Here is a 17,522-nt window from a genome sequence, read left to right as displayed (position 1 = left end):
TTAAAAGAGTGAATAATCAAGAGCCAAGATGTGAAGTTCACTGAACTTCAGAATGGCTGAAGAAAAACTCAAGATGAAATTAATACATAAACATGGCCTTGAATAATTGGTACCTTTTTGATGGATGAGAAAAGGAAAGAAGTAGTTTGAAGAGGGGTTGCATTAAGAAGCAAATTACACATGGGCACGATGAGAATCAATTGGTACAGAATCATGTCGGGGAATGGGGGGGGGGAAGGTGTGTAGAAAGTTGGATATGAATTATGGAGGATTTTAAAACCCACTGACTGTTGTGTGATTCATAGGCTAAAATGTTGGGCTATACATTTCAACCAAATTCTTCAATGATTGAAAATTTAACTTTTGATTAAGTGATACATTAGGAAAGTTAAAGGTAAAATAGTTTCATAGCTCTACTAATGAAAAAACTATTGCCACAGCCTCTCTTGTTCTTAATCCTGTTCTCCAGATACAGTCTCTTTCCTTTTAATGGTTGCTATTGGCCGTTACCTCCATATTTTGGCACTCTCTCTTGATTTTTTGTATTTGTATTTCCTCTATTGGCTTGTTATTAAAGAATATAAGGATCTGGTCTGTATCCCTCCTTTTATCCCTTTTATACACCTGCCACTGATTATTCTCTGTATTAAATAAACACACTTCTTATCCATCCATCATCTTTTTTTAAGTGGTAGGGATTTTTTAATGTTTATTTTGAGAGTGAGAGAGAGAGAGCAAGCGAGCACAAATGGGGGAGGGGAGGAGAGAGAGGGAGACAGAGGATCTGACCAGATTCAGGGCTCAAACTCATAAACCCGGAGATTGTGACCTAAGCTGAAGTCAGACGCTTAAGGGACTGAGCCACCCGGGCACCCCTTACTCATCCATCATCTTAAAGGAGCTACAGTACATCTAAATTTGGGGTGGAACATACATTGTTTACTTTTTCATGCACTGTACTATTCACTCTTGAGTAGTTTTTCTTCTTGTACAATAATTATTTCATAGGTTGCTTGTCCCTGCCACAAATTTTCTCCAGATATTCTAAAATAATTATAAAAGTCTACTGAAAATTGGTAACAAAACATAGAAGTTAATTTAGAAATTATATATTTTTCTCTCACTCTCTTTTTTTTCTCTTCTGGAGGCTTCTCTCTGCCACTATTTTCAGTTTGTACAGTTCTTTGTGCCTTTCCAGTATGCGACTGCTAATCTCCGGGGCCGTATGTCTTTTTCTTGGCTTCTTCCCTCATTTTGTTGAAGAATCACATTTTTTAAAGTTTGTATTTAAATTCTACTTAGTTAGCATACAGTGTAATACTAAGTTCAGGTGTGCAGTATAGTGATTCCCCACTGCCAACACCCGGTGCTCCGCACAAGGGGAGATTGAGAAGAATCTCATTTTTTAACAGCTTTATTGCAGAATAATTTGCATACCATAAAATGTACTCACTGTAAGTAGATCATGATTTATAGACCTACAGCGACCATCACGATCCAGTTTTCTATCTTTACTGCCCCAAAAAGCACCCTTGTGTTTAGTCAATCCCTGCCCCCACACCCAGGCTCAGGTAATCACCAATTCGTGTTCACTTTCTACAGTTTTGCAATTTCCAGAAATTCCTTATAAATGGGATTATATACTGCATAGTCTTTTGTGTCTGGCTCTTTTCAGTTAGCATAATGTTTTTGAGGTGCATCAGTTATGTAGTATGTATCCGTAGTCTATTCTTTTCAACTGAAAGTTGTCCCATTATATCAATATAACACATTTTTCTCATATTTAGCCAGGTGACGGGTTTGTAACGTTTTTTTCCAGTTTGGGTGTATTATGCATCATGTGACAGTGAACAATTCACATACAGGTGTTTGTGTGGACACTCCACTAGCAGTGGAATTTCTGGGCCATATGATAAGTATTTGTTCAGTTCTTTAAGAAACTTTCAAACTAACTTCCAGAGTGCATATTGTACATTCATATGAACAATATATGGGTTGTCATTTCTCCACATCCTCACCAGTACTGGTATGTGATTCTTTTGGATTATAGCCATTCTAGTGGTTTGTGGTTTGATCTGCATAACTTACCTTAGTAACTAATGATGCTTACCATCGTTTCACATGCCTATTATCTATCTGAATATCTTTTTAGGAGAAACATCTATTCACGTCTTTTGCCTCCCACCTTTTTAAACTTGGGTTGTCTTTTTTTATTTGGAAAATTTCTTATGTATATTCTGGATGCAAGTTCTTTATTAGCAACGTGATGTTCAGACATTTTATCTCCATGTTTGGCTTGTGTTCTGATGTTCTTAATGATATCTTTTGAAGAACAAAAGTCTCCATTTTGATAAAGTCCAATCTACCATATTTTCTTTTATAAATTGTGTTTTTGATATCATATCCAAGGTACTGTGGCCTAATCCAACTTTGCAAAGGTGAAACTACATTTTGTTCTAAACATTTTGCAGTTTTAACGCTTACCCTGAAGTACGTGATCTATTTTGTATTAACTTATGAAACTAGTGAGAAGGAAGTGGTTTTGTTTTCTGCTTTGGGGGGTTTGGGGGTTGTGGTTTTGCTCTGTTTTCATATTGGCATATGATTAACAGATTGTCCTAGCACCGCCTAGGACTACCCCTTCTGCGTTTATTTGCCTTGGCACTTTAGTCTAACATCTTTCGATCATCAGTACAGAGATTTTTTATTTGTTTCTGCCCTCTCTATTCTAACTTATCAGTCATTTCTTAAGCCAGTATCACACTGTCCTGATTACCCTACAGAGTTTGAGACCTGATCATAGGAGTCCTCCAACTTTGTTCTTCTTTTTCCAAATAAAATTAGTTATTCTGACTCTTTGCACACACTTGGAGGTCAGCTTGAAATTTCTACAAGAAATTCTGCTGGGATTTCATTAATGTACTGTAGATCGGCATGGGGAGGATTATCAATTGGTGATACTGAATGTTCCAATCTGTGAACATGGTAGGTCTCTTCCTTTATTTGGATTTTCTTTAATTTCTCTTAGCAAACACCACTGAGAGCATGAGAATACAAGTTTTGTATTGGAAGAAGATGTTAACAATACACATATTCAACAAAGGATTTGTATCCAGGGTCATTAAGAGCTCTTACAAATCAGTGACAAATAAGACAGCCAACAGAAATGAATAAAAAACTTTTAATTGGTACTTTTTCAAAGAGGATTACCTAATATCCAAATAATATGAGAGTGGTCAACATTTTCATCGAGGTGTGCTACACATTAAAACCACAACAGAATATTATCACAACCTCATGGAAATAGCTAAAATTAAACACCAAACACCGTTAGTCATTGGCAAACATATGGAACCAGGAATTCTGATATACAGCCTGCAGGAGTGTAAATTGGTAAGATTATTTTGGAAAATGGCCATTACTATAAGCTACATATATGCATACCTCATGAACCGCCATTCCTGTTTCTATTTATAGACCCCCCCATGCATATTATGTTCATCACAAGACATGCTGAGGGTAGACTAGATTAATAACTTGCAGTGCAGACAATGAGAAAAGACACAGCAGGAAAACCAGCTGCTTCAAACAATGGAGATCAATGTCACAAACATAAGGGTGAGAAAAAGGACCTGACAGAAAATATTTTATGTTACTGGATACCACTTATGTAAAGTTGAAAAAGACAAAAAACTATGTTGGTAGAAAACAGAAATGCCTAAAGGTAACAAAATGGCAATATTTGGAGGAGAATTGTCACTGAGGAGAATAAAGGAAGTATCTGGAATGTGGTCGATGCTCTGTATCTTGATCTGGGCGTGATTACACATGTATGTTCAGTTGGTAAAAATTTATCAAAACTGTGTCATTTGTTCACTCTCCTGTGTGAATGTTCTTCATTAAAGATTTTTTAAAGCATTATTAGTATTACTTCCAAGATTAAATAGCATTAACATAAATTGGCCTTTAAAATAGCAAAGAAAAAATGTACTGGAAAGGGATATTATAATAACCTATTACATTTTTTAATTTCAAAATTAAATGTATCAGATGTTCTTGAAATTAGTTTAGTCTTCAAAAAAATGAAAGCAATCAAAGGAAAATATTATGAAATGTTTTGAATTTCCTTACCTAGAAAGACTGTGTCTGAACTGGTACATTCTCTTCTCTTTATGAAACAAAGGAATGGTGTTGAGAAATGCTTATGCAAAAAGAAAGATGAGATGTTACCCTGGATGATAAATAAATCTCACTAAGAATGTTACTAAGTCCACCTGCTGGTGGTGTTTTAGATCCGTTCATTTACTCATTCTGATGTGTGTAGGGATTTTAAAAGGTAAAATTCATGCAAATTTTCAGCCTTCTGACATGTTCTTAAGAGGCTAATAAATGACAAAGCCCACTCTTACGCAGCTGCAGAGTTTACCAACAGCAGCACCAGTGAGTGCTGGCCTGGATTATCCTTTTCTTGTAGGGATCGTACATTGTAGAATGGTTGGTGGCACTCTTAACTACTGCCAGGAGCATCACCCCATAGTTCTGAAAATGAAAATGTCTGCAGATGATGTTGCCAAATGACCCTACTGGTGGAGAGCCACTGTTCTACAATATGCATATATTGGAATACTAGAGTCCTAAGTTTTAGTTCCTTGGAATTACCCTGTTGTCAGTAAAAACATTATCTTTGGCTTCATCCATCTGGTGATATCTTTGCCATCATATATATATATGGACACAGGTTGCAATTAACAGCTCTAAAATGGTTTTGTCATTCTACAAGGAAGGAAAACCAATTCTGTTTGTAAATAATTGGCAAGGAGTGGTTCTCAGTGTGTGTAGGTTTCTCAAGGTGTGTGTAGGAAAGTAGTGTATACAGAGTGATCGTATCCAGTGTGTGCATTATGCAGATCTGACTGCCTACTTTGGCATTAAATTAGAAAGTTGTCTCAGCTGTAACAGAGGAAATGAAGATTTAAAATATTTTCTAAGAGTCTACTTAGATGATGAAACCAGTATTTGATTTTTTAATTTAACTCATGTAGGTGATAAACTAAAGGAGTGACTTTTTAAATGCTTCCACACATACTTGTCTTACAGTGCAATATTGGTTTCAGGAGTAGAATTCAGTGATATCAGTTCCATACAACGCCAGGTGCTCATCATAAGCATCCTCCTTAGTACCCTTCACGTATCTATCCCGTCTCCCCCTTCTTCCTCTGTCAATCCTCAGCTGGTTCTCTATCATTAAGAGTTTCTTATGGTTTGTTTCCCTCTCTTCTCTTTTTTTCCCCCACTCCTCATATGTTCATCTGTTTTGTTTTTTATATTCCACATATGCGTGAAATCATATAGTGTTTGTCTTTCTCTGATTGACTTATTTCACTTACAGTAACACATTCTAGCTCCATCCATGTTGTTGCAAATGGCAAGATTTCATTTTTTTGGTGGCTGAGTAATATTCCATCATATATGTATACCACGACTTCTTTATCCATTCATTAGTTGATGGACATTTTGGCTCTCTCCATAGTGTGGCTATTGTTGATACTGTTGCTGTAAACATCAGGGTGCATGTACCCCTTCAAATCTGTATTTTTGTATCCTTTGGGTAAATACCTAAAGCAATTGCTAGATTGTGGGGTAGTTCTATTTTTAGTTTTTTGAGGAACCTCCATACTGTCCTCCAGAGTGGATGCATTAGTTTGCATTCTCATCAACAAGTGCAAGAAGGTTCCCCTTTCTCTGCATCCTTGCCAACACCTGTTATTTCTTGTGTTGTTAATTTTAGCCATTCTGACAAGTATGAGGTGTATCTCATTGTACGAGGTGGTATCTCATTGTAATTTTGATTTGTGTTTCTCTGCTGATGAGTGATGTTGAGTATATTTTCATGTGTCTGTTAGCCACCTGGATGTCTTCCTTGGAAAAGTGTCTATTCGTGTCTTCTGTCCATTTCTTAACTGGGTTGTTTGTTTTGGGGTATTGAGTTTGATAAGTTCTTTATAGATTTGGGATACCCTTTATCAGATATGCCATTTGCAAATATCTTCTCCCATTCTGTAGGCTGCCTTTTAGTTGATTATTTCCTTCACTGTGCAGAAGTTTGTTATCTTGATGAGGTCCCAGTAGTGCATGTTTGCTTTTGTTTCCTTTGTCTTCAGCGATGAGTCTAGTAAGAAGTGCTCTGGCCCGGATGCCTTTTCTTTTTTGAAAAAACAATTTATGCTATCAATAATAGATATGAAAAGATTCCATTTTTTATTATGGCTTTATTTTCAAAATTTGTAACAAAACATTTTCGGAGGATTAGGCAAAAAATTAAAACGTAAAACTCCCAATCAAACACTTCCAATATTAAACCAAAACTTAAATGTCTGCTTCCAGGGTTACCTATCTGTGGCACATCAGGTTGGTGTGGACATGGATGATGGGTGACCTGTGGGGGAAAGAACCTGACTCTGACACCTTCACTGAAACATTAGGTGAAATGATTTGCTAAGGTCATTTAGAACATTTACAAGTTTCTGTTCCTTAGAAGGATATCATTTGATTTTCTATATTTATTTATGAGTCTCTACTAAAGGGGGAGTTTAAAAAAGAAATTTTACAACTATGTATTAGATGATTTTTCAAATCCAAAACCTTCTACATTCCAGCACCTTGCCCAGATTTTGCTTTAAAAAGGTATTTTTCATTAATCGAAATATAATTGTAAGACTTCCAAATTTGCCTAGCGTGGATAGTTATCTGAAGGAAACAGAACAACTCACAGTTCACATGTCCTGCAACCGCCACTGTTAAGAAGGACTGAATAAGCAAGTTCCTTTGTTATGTTAGGGGAAGAATGATTTCAACAACTACTTATTCTAATGATTGGATCTGACCTTATTTCCAAAGAAAGAAAAAAAGGGAGGGAGGGAGGGAAGGAGGGAGGGAGGGAAGGAGGGAGGGAGGGAAGGAGGGAGGGAGGAAGGAAGGAAGGAAAGAAAGAAAGAAAGAAAGAAAGAAAGAAAGAAAGAAAGAAAGAAAGAAAAAGAAAGAAAAGCCAATGGTAGTGTAGAGTTATTGATCTCGATAATTGCCTTACAATAGATTGATCCTTACTGATAATTTGGTTTCTTAGGACAAAGGAATGATGCATGTGATGAATAACATGAAAAATACTTTCTTTTAAACTTTTTTAGTAAATTTCTTGTCTTAATAAACTGATAATTGACCAAATGATTTTCTTTTTACTTTGTTTTATGAAATTATCCATGAAAATGTACATTTTAAAAAATATATTACTTAAGCCAGACTTTTTTAAAGATAATACATTTAAAGAAAAAAATGTAAGTATCTCTTATTTTCCAGTTTGCATAGTAAGTTATCTCCTCTCCCCCCAAATATAAATATATTGGACAACTAAACAAATTGCCTATGACCATTTTAGCTGCTTCATGAAAATACACTAGTGTGACCAAACCTATCTTTGATGGATGGACCCGTGCCCACTCTTTCAGTTCTGATGATTACGATTTGATAAGAGTATATCCTTTTAAGCGAAAGAAAATTTTCCATAATTAAAATATGTCCATTTCCTCATGAATTTTCAGCTTCATAAATCAAATGAGTACCAAATTTATATATAGTGTAGCAATAATTTAAGATTGTTGTTTGAAGGGATTATTGACATTGGATTGGTGGGATTTTTTTTTTAACTTATTTCTACTCATTGACAAATGCCAGGCCATTACTGACAATCCTAGGTGACTTCCTACTTATCATTGACTCTCTGGGTTGTTACATTTGGGGGAAGGAAGGACAACCTCTGTGCCCTCGTGATTTCTCCCAAACAGACATCTGAACCGCCCCTAGTCAACACAGAGAAGCAAGAGGAAATCTAGATTTTGTAAGCCATATGTGTACAATGTAAAGTCAATTAGGGTCCACAGCCGATGCTACCTCAAGTGTTCATTTCATGTTATGATTCTTTATAATGAAGTGGGTTTACAGATTGCAGGTAAACCCCCAAAGTTTGTTCTCATCGTGTCACTTCTGGAATCATCATTCTCCTGTTACATTAAGAAGGGAATGTGTTTTAGGTACGTGCCTTTGACACTGCACACTCAGCTTGACTTCCACAGCACCTCAATATCCTCCACTGATTGTCACGTAGGTTGCTCTTTGCAAATGTGTACCTGCTGAACGTTAGATAAGAGTCATCACTAGAACCTCCTAATTGAGCCCTCCAGAACAGAATACAAAACCAGATTTATCTTTAGATTACTTGAAGCTTTTTATTACAGTTGAATATCCGTTTTTAAAACACTTTCTATTTTAAGACATACCACATTGCTTTGGAAAATAAAAGGAATATGTCAACCATTCAAGCAAATGACTTCAAAATGCTGGAAAACACTGGTGAACATAAACACTCAAGAAAGCATTTACATATAGCAATGCAGGCCTACCTTGAGAAACAAGAAAATTCTCAAATAAACAACCTAACCTTACACCTGAAGGAGCCAGAACAAGAGGAACAAAGCTCAATGCTAGTAGGAGTGAAGTTTTAAAGATTAAAGGAGAAGCAAAGGAAGAAAAGACAAAACAATAATAATCAGTGAAACTGAGAACTGATTCTTTGAAAAGATAAGCAAAATTGAAAATATTTAGCCAGATTCATCAAGAGAAAAAGAGAGAGGACTCAAATAAATAAAATCAGAATTGAAGAAGGAGAAATAAGAACAAACTCCACGGAAATACAAAGAATTATAAGAGAATATTATGAAAAATTATTTATCAATAAACTGGACAACCAGGAAGAAATGGATACATTCCTAGAAATATGCATCTTCTAGAAATGAATAAGTAGTAGAAACTTTGATACAGATTGCTAGTAATGAAATTAAATTGGTAATCAAAAAGCTCCCAATAAATGAAAGTCCAGGACCAGATGGCTTCACAGATTAATGCTTCCAAATTTTGGAGAAGAGTTAACATTTGTTCTTCTCAAACTATTCCAAAAAATATAAGGGGAAGGAAAACTTCCAAATTTATTCTACAAGGTCAGTATTACCCTGATTATAAAGACACTCCAAAAATAAACAAACAAACAACAGAACTACAGGCCAATATCTCTGATGCAAAATTCCTCAACAAAATAGCAAACAAAATTCAACAACACATTAAAAGGATAATTCACCATGGTCAGGTATGATTTATTCCAGGGATACAAGGGTGGTTCAGTATTCATAAGTCAATCAATGTGATATGTCACATTAACAAGAGGAAAGGTTAAAACTTTATGATCATCTCAATAGATGTTGGAAAAGCCTATGACAAAATACAGCATTCAATTCATGATAAAAATTCTCAACAAAATTGGTTTAGAGGGAACATACCTCAACATAATAAAGGCTGTATATATAAAACCCACAGCTAACATCATACTCAGTGGTGAAAAACTGAGAGCATTTCCTCTAAAATCAAAAACAAGACAAGAATGCCCACTCTCAATATTTTTATTCTACATAGTAATGGAAATCCTAGCCAACACAATCAGACAAGAAAAAGAAACAAAGCTATCCACATTGGTAAGGAAGAAATAATCACAATTTGCAGATGACATATTATATATAGAAAACCCTGAAGACTCCACCAAAAAACTATTAAAACTGATAAATGAATTCAGAAAAGTCACAGAATACAAAATTAATATACAAAAATGTGTTTCATTTCTATACACTAGTAACAAAATAGCAGAAAGAGAAATTAAGAAAATAATCCCATTTAAAATGGCACCAAAAAGAATAAGATACCTAGGTATGAATGTAACCAAGGAGGAGAGAGACCTATCTATATTCTGACAACTACAATATCAATGAAAGAAATTGAAGATGACACAAACAAATGGAAAGACATTCCATATTCATTGGTTGGAAGAATTAATATTGTTAAAATGTCTATACTACCCAGAAATCTACATGTTCAGTTCAATTTCTATCAAAACACCAATAGCATTTTTCACAGAACTATGACAAATAAATTTGTCCTAAAATTTGTATGGAACCACAAAAGAATTCAAATAGCTAAAGCAATCTTGAGAAATAACAAACCTGGAGGTATCACAATCCCAGGCTTCAAGATGTACCACAGAGCTATAGTAACCTAATCGAAACAGTGCAGTACTGGCACAAAAATAGACCCATAGACCAATGGAACAGAATAGAGAATCCAGAAATAAACCCACAGTTATATGGTCAATTCATTTATGACAAAGTAGGCAAAAATATGCAACGGAGAAAAAGTCTCTTCAACAAGTGGTGTTGGGAAAACTGAAGAGCTACCTGCAAAAGAATGAAATCAGACCCCTTTCTTATGCCATATACAAAAACAAATTCAAAATGGATTGGAGATTTAAGCGTAAGACCTAAAACCGTCAAACTCCAAAAAGAAAACCTAGGCAGTAATCTCTTGGACGTCAGCCACAGCCACATATTTATGGATACGTCTCCTCAGGCAAGAGAAACAAAAGCAAAAAGGGAACTATTGGAACTACACCAAAATAAAGATTTTGCACAGCAAAAGAAATCATCAACAAAATGAAAATGCAACTTTCTGAGTGGGAGAAGATAGTTGCAAATGATATATTTGATAAGGGATTAATATTCAATATATATGAACACCTTATACAACTCAATACCATAAAAAATCAATCTGATTAATAAAATGGAAAGAGGACCTGAATAGACATTTTTCTAAAGACATACAAATGGCCAACAGACACATGAGAAGGTGCTCGACATCACTAGTCATCAAAGAAATGCAAATTAAAACCACAATGACATACTACTCGTACCAGTCAGGATTGCTAGTATCAAAAAGACAAATAACAACTGTTGGTGAGGATGTGGAGAAACAGGAACCCTCGTGGGCTGTTGGTGGGAATGTAAATGTGTACAACCACTGTGGAAAACAGTATGGAGGTTCCTCAAATAATGAGAAATGCCATACGATCCAGTAATTCTAGGACTTTACCCAAGAATATGAAAACACTAATTTCAAAAGATACATGTACTCCTGTGTTTATTACAGCATTATTTACAACAGCCAAGAGGGGCGCCTGGGTGTCTCAGCTGGTTAAGTGTCCAACTTTGGCCCAAGTCATGATCTCACAGTTTGTGGGTTTGAGTCCTGCGTCAGGACTCTGTGCTGATAGCTCAGAGCCTGGAGCCTGCTTCAGATTCTGTATCTCCCTCTCTCTCTGCCCCACCCCCTCTTATGCCCTGTCTCTGTGTCTCTCTCAGAAATAAGTAAACATTTTTAAAAAATATTACAATAGCCAAGATAAGGAAGTAACCCAAGTGTCCATCAAAAGATGAGTGGATAAAGACGTGATGTGTGGAGGTACACACACTGAACGGAGTATTCCTTAGCCATAAAAAAGAATGAGAACTTTCCATTTGCAATAACATGGATGGACCGAGAGGGTATTATGCTGAGTGCAGTAAGTCAGACAGAGAAAGACAAATACCATATGATTTCACTTATATGGAAATGTGGGACCTAAAAAACAAAACAAGCACTCTTAAATACAGAGAACAAACTGGTAGTTGCCAGAGGGGAGGTGGGTGTGGGGATGGTTGAAACAGATAAAGAAGATTAAGGGATACAAACTCAGTTATAAAATAAATAAGTCATGGAGATTGAAACAACACATGGGAATATAGTCAGTAATACTGTGATAACATTATCTGGTGACAGATGGTGACTACACTTACTGTGGTGACCAATGAGTAATGGAAAGAACGGTTGAATCACTATGTTGCACTCCTGAAACTAATATAACATTGTATGTTAATTATATTGCAATTTAAAAAAAAAAAGTTTTTAGTTTTTAAAAAATATTTATTTATTTTGAGAGAGAGAGAGTACAAGCAGGGTAGGGGCAGAGAGAGAGGGAGAGAGAGAATCCCCAGCAGGCTACGCAATGCCAACACAGAGCCGGGGGGCTCAATCCTATAAACAAAGAGATCATGACCTGAGCCCATATCAAGAGTCGGACGCTTAACCAACTGAGCCACCCAGGCTCCTCCCCCCACCAAAAAAAAAGAAAGCTTTGAGGGGTGCCTGGGTGGTTCAGTTGGTTAAGCATCTGACTTCATCTCAGGTCATGATCTCGCGGCTTGTGAGTTTGAGCCCCACGTTGGGCTCAGTGTTGACAGCTCAGAGCCTGGAGCCTGCTTCAGATTCTGTCTCCCTATCTCTCTGCTCCTCCCCTGTTCACTCTCTCCCTCTCTCAAAAATTAAGAAACATTTAAAGGAAGGAAGGAAGGAAGGAAGGAAGGAAGGAAGGAAAGAAAGAAAGAAAGAAAGAAAGAAAGAAAGAAAGAAAGAAAGAAAGAAAGAAAGAAAAAAGAAAGAAAGAAAGAAAGAAAGAAAGAAAGAAAGAAAGAAAGAAAGAAAGAAAGAAAGAAAAAGAAAGAAAGAAAAAGAAAGCAAGCTTTGAGAAAGAACTTGACTTTTACTTGACTTCTACTTGAAAGATTTGAATGCGTCCCAGGTTCAGAACTCATTCTAGGTTACTGGGCCCCCTTCTAATATTGAAAGTAGAATATGAAGATACCATGGTGAGCTGGTATTATCTAATCTTAATATTTGGGTCTTCTCTGGATTCACTCAATAGCCCTGTCACTTAGCCGACGATGCTGAATTCCTAGGTTGCTGCTTATTTAGAACAAAAATGGAGAAGACAGAGGAAAAGAAATATCGTCCCAGAACTGGTACAATAATGAGAATTATAGTCCAAAACTGAGTAAAAATTTCAATTTATCTAAAAAACAGTTTCTGTACTGTTTCATCTCTAATGATGTTATAATGACAAGTAATTCCACCCTTAACTGTAAGATTTGATACTTCTATAGCAAATGTCTGTTTGGATCATCATAAAAATTCTGTGAAGAAGGTATCATCATTCCCATTTTACAGAGCAAAGGGAGACTCAAATGAAATCTAATGATACTCCATTAAGTAAGGTCTTTAGCCAGGATGGAAATCTGGATAGCTTCTTTTTCTTACACAGATACAATGACTGAAGTCTAATGGGAATAAGTCAATTAATTGCTCAGTATCAAGCTATTTTTATACCATTTTGTCTGTCATAGCTTCTGCTTTTGGCAGTGGTTGCTATACATTAGGTAATATTTGAAAGTCACGCTCTGTGGAGACAAAAGAGTAAAGCCAATGAAGGCTGAACTAACTGCTGATACTGTGCCCTGCCAGTACACTTAAAGATGATTATTTTTATTTTCTTTATTATTGTTATTATTATTATTTAAAAAAATTAAGTTTATTTATTTATTTTGAAAGAGAGAGAAAGCGCAAGTGGGGGAGAAGCAGAGAGAAAGGGAGAGAGAAAGAATCCCAAGTAGGCTGTGAACTGTTAGAGCAGAGCCCAACACGGGGCTCAAACCCACCAACAGCAAGATCATGACCTGAGTCAAAGTCAGGTGGTTAAGTGACTGAGCTGCCCAGAGGCTCCTATTATTTTTTTTTAAAGAAAGAGAGTACAAGCAGGGGAGGGCAGAGAGAGGGAGGGAGACCATATTAAGCAGGCTCCATGGCGCCTGACCCAGGGCACCATATCTCATGACCATGGGATCATGACCTGAGCCAAAATCAAGAGTCAGACACTTAACCGACTGAACCACCCAGATGCCCCAAGATGATTACTTTTTTTAAAAATTTTTTTTTAATGTTTATTTATTTCTGAGAGAGAGACAGAACATGAGTAGGGGAGGGGCAGAAAGAGAGGGAGACACAGAATCAGAAGCAGGCTCCAGGCTCTGAGCTGTCAGCACAGAGCCCGACGCGGGGCTCGAACTCACCGCGAGATCATGACTCGGGCTGAAGTCGGACGCTTAACTGACTGAGCCACCCAGGCGCCCCAAGATGATTACTTTTAAATTTTCATTCTGCTAGTAAAAGTTATATATGTACATTTTTTTAAAATTTAAAGTACGTAAATATATGAAGAAGGACATAATACCTTACATCCTGTAATTTGGAGAGGATATGTATAGATAGATGGAAAGATAGATCTATTTTTGCTGCATTTTTTACTCTTGTCTATAAACACACACATATGCATACTATCTCTACATAAATTCGGTTTTGTAAAAAAGACTGTACTACAGGTATAAACAATGTGCGTACTGTGTATAAACTGTATACTGTACTTCATAAAGTATTTATGAACCTCTTTACATGTCTCAGTTATGTATCATTTTATAATGTCATTTTATTACATTTCTGTGCTAATTGCTGTTTGTGCTATATGTTATTTAATATATCCTTTTATTATTATCTGTATAGATTGTTTTTCACATTCATAATGATAGACAGCCCCATGATGAAGTTGTACATACATCTGGCATAATTATATTCTCACTTCTGTTGGCCGGAAATTTTAATTCCAAAGTGAATGTGCCGTATAAAATGAAGGTATTTTTTAAATCCTTTCAATTTGAAATAACACGTTTGCCTTAAATAGCTGTACAAATTTATACTCCCACCAGGATTGAAAAAAACTATAGCTTCCTGCTTTTTACCATCACCAAAAACAAATTAATATGTTCTTAGTGAATATTCCATTTTACATCTTTGCCCATTTTTCTACTGAAGTACCTGTTTACTTTTTTGTCATTAACATGTTCACGCGATATTTTAAGAATACTAGTCCTTCTCCATCTGTCCTGTATATTGCAAATAGTTTTTCTACTTTACTGTCTTTTATTTAGCTTGCAGCATTTGCTACCATACAGATAGTTTACATTTTATTTTTATATTCACCTTCAGAAAGGCCTTTTTTCAGCCTAAGAGCTTAAATATAACTTTCATTTTCTAGTCCTTTGTTGTGGTTCGGTTTTAGGTTCTTTTCTCAATTTTTTTTATATTGCATTTTTTCTATTTGGAATGCTATGCTTATATTTTTCTCCTATTTGTCTACTGAGTGACAGTGTTTTCTGTCATAGATACAAGTATTGTTATTTTCCCTTCTTTTTATTTATTTTGAGAGTGAAAGAAAGCACAGGCAGGGGAGAGGCAGAGAGAGAGAGAGGAGAGTGACAATCCCAAGCAGGCTCCACACTGCCAGTGCAGAGCTCCACATGGGGCTCGAACTCCCAAACCAGGAGATCATGACCTGAGCTGAAATCAGGAATCGGACACTTAACTGAATGAGCCACCCAGGCATCCCTGTTATTTTCCCTTCTTAATTTGAAGTACAAATGAAAACTTAAAATAATAACTTAATTGGAAGTCCCTCCTTGCCACTACCTTTTATCTTAATGGCCTGGGGTGCACATTTCATTGTGGCGTGTAACACTGGAGTGTGGTCCCACAGCCCTTCCTGGCAGAGTGCACACCCATGCCTGTGCCTGTGAGATTCATGTGATCAGCTGAGGTCACATCCTGACTTTATTTCTGGCCGAATTTTGGAGAAAAGAATCCCGGGGACCCACCAGTCACACAGACCCATGCTGCTTCTGTTGGTTCAAGGGCTATTCAAGCAAGCAGAGGCAGCCAGAAACCCATCCATAGCATTTCACTTCTGGTAGCAATGACCCTACATTGGCCCATGTACTTCTGCAAACTTTCCTTCCAGTTGCAATCCTTTTCCATTACGACACATTTTGAGTCTTGAATGCCGTGTCATGTGTGAGATTTTCTTGAGACAAATATTTCATTAAGAGTTGAGAGACTGTGTGAGGATATGTGGTCACTTTCGCTTAAGCTGGGATCTGTCCATCCCCACCCGCCATGTTGCCAATGGAATTACTCTGGGTATAGCTGCCTGGCATGTCAGCAATCACCCTACTACATATCCCAGAAGGTAATGGTTTAATATCGGTATTTTTAAAACAAAGACCTAAAGACATTAAGTGATATGCCCCAATTACACAATTAATGAAGAAAGGGAAAATCCTGAAATTAATAGCCAATTTTATTATCTAAAAGAAAGGAACACATTTCATAATCTACTGCCTAGGAGGCTCTATAATGATAAAAGGAAATCATGTTAGATGCTGTTTCTCAAAACACAGTACAAATAGCACCTACATCAGAATAACTTTGATTATTCAAAGTAATGGTGAAAAGACTTTCAATTAAATAGTATTTTGATTTTTCAAAGCAAATATTTCAATTTTGTACATCAGAAATTAGAAAGGAGAAACCTGTAACCTGCTAGAATGTGGACTGTTGACCTCCATCTGAGACAGGCGGGGCAGTTCCTGCATTGAACAGCTCTCCGGCTGACCCCTGTGCACGCCCCACTTGAAGAACCAATGTCCGAAGTGTTTACTTCCATATTTAGACCTCCATATTTATGAAAGCATAAACTAAACTTCTGATGTTGTAGTTCACTTTGTATACAAAGTTAAATAATGGCCCATTTTCCCCAAATTTCAAAGTATGATTTAGAAAACTGTTGTTTTTCATAGCTATGGTAAATACCTGAATATAATTGTTTTCAGTTTATTTATTTATTTTGTGAGAGAGAGAGATTGTGTGTGCGAGAGAGAGGGGGACGGAGAGAGAATCCCAAGCAGGCTCCACATCACCAGCCTGCACAGATCCCAGTGCAGGGCTCAAACCCACAAACTGTGAGATTATGACCTGAGCCCAAATGGGACACTTAACCAGCTGAGCCACTCAGATGCCCCAGTAACTACCTGAATATAACTTGGAAAGTTCAACTTAATTGGATACACTAATGTAGACAATCACGTATAAGCAGAATTCACCTTCTCTGGATTGTTTCATGTCTTTTTCGTAGCAAAATAAATCTTCAGTGTCAACATTTTTGGGAATACTTGGAGGTTCTACCAAAATACATACCTAAATGTGATACTTTTGTTGAAATCCCTTTCTTCATGGGATTATTTATTCTAAAGTAACTTCTGTAAAATTAGATTCCTAATTCCAAGCATCCTGCTTAATTATATTATATTGATGCTGGTAATTAAAAGTGAAGCAAAGGATTACAGCGGACTACGGTTTATATGTACTGAAGGCTAATACGAGCTTGAATAAATTTTCCAACTTAAAGTTTGCCGATTAGGTAAAACTGTATATCGAACAGGCTACTTTAGAAATTGTTTTTAAAATTATGTCTCACAAAATTTTTGTCTTAAGACCCAAATATATATTTTCCAAATTTGGTTGTGGTACTTAATTTCATTTTTAATTGTGGTATTGATTCAAATTAAAATATGAATATAATTTTACCAAGAAAAGTTAAAACTCAGGGATAATTGATAATATATTTTTTAAATTTTTTAAATTTATTTTGAGAGAGTGAGGAGGGGGGAGGGGAAGTGGGGAGAGAGAGAATCCAAAGCAGCCTCTGTGCTGTCAGCGCAGAGCCCAACATGAGGCTGGATCCCACGAACCATGAGATCGTGACCTGAGCTGAAACCAAGAGTCAGACACTTAACTGACTGAGCCACCCAGGCGCCCTGATTTTTAAAAATTTTTTT

At 36.4% G+C, this 17,522-nt stretch overlaps 1 protein-coding gene across 2 annotated transcripts in view; it reads left to right on the top strand.

The window, feature by feature from the left end:
- VEGFC (vascular endothelial growth factor C) overlaps positions 1-17,522 on the top strand; it is a 111,291-nt gene that overhangs the window by 56,237 nt on the left and 37,532 nt on the right. The window contains exon 1 of one of the 2 annotated variants that reach the window (XM_058719927.1): positions 6,463-6,482. The exons of the other annotated variant lie outside the window; for it this stretch is intronic. The gene's annotated coding sequence lies outside the window, so the exon portion shown is untranslated. Of the gene's footprint in view, positions 1-6,462; positions 6,483-17,522 lie in introns of those variants that run through there. 2 annotated transcript variants of the gene reach the window in all.

This window comes from Neofelis nebulosa, chromosome 3 (genome assembly GCF_028018385.1).
Source record: "Neofelis nebulosa isolate mNeoNeb1 chromosome 3, mNeoNeb1.pri, whole genome shotgun sequence".
NCBI lineage: Eukaryota > Metazoa > Chordata > Mammalia > Carnivora > Felidae > Neofelis > Neofelis nebulosa.
This window is presented reverse-complemented; position numbering and strand designations above follow the sequence as displayed.